The sequence below is a fragment of the Elephantulus edwardii genome, unplaced genomic scaffold (assembly GCF_000299155.1).
Source record: "Elephantulus edwardii isolate Elephantulus edwardi_28Jun2011 unplaced genomic scaffold, EleEdw1.0 scaffold00273, whole genome shotgun sequence".
NCBI lineage: Eukaryota > Metazoa > Chordata > Mammalia > Macroscelidea > Macroscelididae > Elephantulus > Elephantulus edwardii.
In genome coordinates, this window is record NW_006400023.1 from 869533 (window position 1) to 873218 (window position 3686).

Consider the following 3686-nt stretch of genomic DNA (forward strand, 5'->3'; position numbering starts at 1 on the left):
ATGCAGTGTCTATTATCTATCCACTCTTTCCCCATTCTCTCCTCAATCCCCTCATGCCTGTCCTATTTTATAATGGTGGTGTTATGCAGAATTTGTCCTTTTGTGACTGAGATATTTCACTCAGCATAATATCTTCCAGGCTCTCCCATGTTGTGTAATTTTGTTTGTTTGTTTTTAAAGTTTTTATTGATGGATTCAATGGACTTTAGACTTTGTTGAAAGCAGCCACGTCCATGGACTGCACATAGTCTTCAGAAGCAGTCATCTGTTCTTCCAGCACATCTGTGCCAACTTTATCATCTTCAACCACACACTGTATCTGAAGCTTCTTAATACCATATTCCACCACTACTAGCTTGGAAGAGCCCCAGACCTAGCCGTCTTCCTGAATACTTCTGACGCACTCTTCCAGTTTTGCCATGTCGGTTTCATCATGCCACGGCTTCGCGTCTAGTAAGATTGAAGACTTGGCAACAAGTGCAGGTTTTTTGGCTTTCTTTGACTCATACTGTGCAAGGTGTTCATCTCTTAGCTTCTTTGCTTCCTCACTTTCCTCCTCCTCATCAGATCCAAAGAGATCAATGTCTTCATCATCTTTACTGTCTGGAGCTCCACTTCTTGTGGTGTCTTCCACATTAGCAGGGCCATACCTGTCCAAAGCTTTCTTCACTCCTGGAAGGCTGGCCTTTTCTTTCTCGTAACGTAGGGCATGACACAGGTCGGCAGGTGGGGGACTGGAGAAGGCTTCAAACACCGCCACATCCACTTGCGAGGGCCATACCCCTTGATGTGGCTCTTGTTGGCCAGGTAGTCATTGAGGACCTGGAGGCCAGCAGTGGTCTTGAGGTCTCCAAAGCCCATGATGTCAGCTGTACATGAAGCTATGCAGCAGTGAAGGCCAAGAAGAGGGGAGGAAGTCAGCTCTGAGCACTCAAAGGGGGAGGGGGAAACAATTATGTTGTGTAATGTTTTATGAGTGCATTTTTTCAATGCGGCATAATATTCCATTGTGCGAATGTACCATAGCTTCTCTATCTACTTATTTGTTGATGGGCACTTGGGTTGTTTCTATCTCTTTGCTATTGTGAATAACGCAACAATCAACATGAGTGTGCATACATTTGTTTGAGTTGTGGCTCTGGTTTCTTTAGGGTATATTCCCAGCAGTGAAACTGCTGGGCCAAATGGTATTTCTATTTCCAACTTTTTGAGAAATCACCTACGATAGTGGTTGTACCATTTCACATTTCCTCCAGCAGTGAGTAAGAGTTCTAATCTCGTTACAACCTCTGCAGCATTTGTTGTTTGCTGAACTTTGCTATTGTTGCTGAGGTGAGATGATGGTTGTTTGGGGCCTTTGGTCTTTAAACTGACATCCTTGCTCTTTAGCACTTTGGAGAAGTCCTTACAGCCGACTTGCCCAGTTCAATACATCTTTTGATTTCTTGGCTGCTGTTACCATGGATGTTGTTACAGATCCAAGTAAAATAAAATCCTTGACAACTATACCTACCACAAAGTTGTCTTATTAGTCCAGTGGTGAGGAGTTTTGTTTTCTTTTTAAAATTTTTTATTATTTTTAAATTTTATTTTATTATTTGTGTGTGTGTGTGTGTGTGTGTGTGTGTACCGTCAAATTGGATCTGACTGGTACAGGAGGAGATTGCTCCTCCCTCTCCAGCAGAGCATTTGGTGGATTCGAACCATGTACCTCTGGGATTGCAGTGCAGCTTCTTCCCTTGAGGCCACCAGAGCTCCCTGAGTTTCGTTTTCTTGACATAGAAAGGTAATCCACACTGAAGGTTGTAGTCTGTGATCTTCTGAAACAAGTGCTCCAAGTACTCTTTCTCTTCATAACCAGCAAGCAAGGTTGTGTCATCTGCTTAACACAGTTGTTGTTGTTGTTAGGTGCCGTCGAGTCATAGACTACTCATCGAGACTCTATGAACGAAGGGCCTGAGCACTGTTCATACATAGAGTTTTCGGAGGCAAGCCATTTCGGAAGTGGATGCCACTCCTGCTTCTAGGCTTAACACAGATTGTTCGTTAATCTTCCTCCAATCCTGATGCCACATTCTTCTTCATAGAGTCCAGCTTTTGAATTATTTGCTCATTACACAGATTGAATAGGTGTGGAGAAATACCTATTCCCTTGTTCTATTCAAACAAGTGCTTCTTGGTCTATATATAGATTTCACATGAGCACAATTAAGTATTCTGGCAAATTATGACATCCATAAATTTTTTATCCAAATGATACGAATGTCTTTGCATAGTCAATAAAACACAAATAAACATGTTTTTGGAAAGTTTTTCTTTCAGCCAAGATCCATCTGAATCAGCAATGATATTCTTTGCTCCACACAGCCTCTTCTGAAGCCTAAATCCCTTGCAAGTCCTTGTGGATGTAATATTTCAGCTGTTTCTGCATAATCTTATTTCAGATTTTATTTGTATATGATATCCTTTTTTGGTAATGGAAATATTTCAAAATACAGACCTCTTCTAGTTAAACACTGGAAATAAAATGTTGGAATTTTGTATAATGAATGACTTATTCATCACAAACACATTTAAAAAAAATATCATACATGGACCTCACCTAAGGGACTACACAGGAAACAGACTGATTGTATCTGTGGAAAAAGTCAATGAAGAAGCTCAGTATCATCAATCAAAATTACTCATGTGCAAGTTCAAATTGAAGATGAGGGAAGTTAAAACAAGTCGACAAGAACCAAATATGGCCTTGTGTATATCCTAATTTTAATTTCAAAATAATCTCAAGAATAAATTTGATGCATTGAACACTAATGACAGGAGACCAGATGAGTTGTGGAATGGCATCAAGGATATTATTCATGAAGAAAGCAAAAGGTCATTACAGAGACAGAGGAGAAATAAAAGGCTCAAACAGATATTAGAAGAGACTCTGAAAATTGCACTAGAATGTAGAGAGGCCAAACAAAGGGAAGAAATACTGCAGTAAAGAGATGAAGAGAAAATTTCAAAGGGCAGATCCAACAAAACAGAGTATTATAATTACAGGTGCAAAGAACTGGAGTTAGAAAAGCAAAAAAGAATAATGCACTCAAAATTTCTCAAGCTGAAAGAACTAAAGAACAATTTCAAGTCTCAAGGTGAAATACTTAAGGATTATACGGACAAAAACTTGAATGATGCTGGAAGCATCAAAGAAAGATGGAAATAACACACAGAATCACCATACCAAAAAAATTGTTCAACACTGAACCATTTCAGGAAGTAGCATATGATTAAGAGCCAATATATTAAGGAAGGAAGGAATCCAAGATGCACTTAGATGCATTGGAAAAAAAGTAAAGCTTCAAGAATTGATGGGATTGATAGGCATACCTCAACAGATAGACAGCTTGGATGTGCTTACTTCTCTCTGACAAGAAATTTGGAAGAGAACTATCTGGTCACTTGACTGGACAATACAAATGATCTGTATGTTGTTGTTGTTAATGTGCCATCGAGTCGCTTGCAACTTATAGCAACCCTATATACAACAGCCCTAAACTCTGCTCGGTCCTGTGCCAATTGCACTGTCTCTGATACACCCATCTCGATTAACCCAGTCACTGAATCAATCCACCTCATAGAAGGCCTTCCCCTCCTGCGTTGTCCCTCCACCCTACCAAGCATGATGTCCTTCTCCAAGG

At 40.1% G+C, this 3686-nt stretch overlaps 1 pseudogene; it reads right to left on the reverse strand.

The window, feature by feature from the left end:
* Positions 1–205: 205 nt before the first annotated feature.
* Positions 206–861, reverse strand: LOC102874410 (annotated as a pseudogene).
* Between the last annotated feature and the right edge of the window lie 2825 nt (positions 862–3686).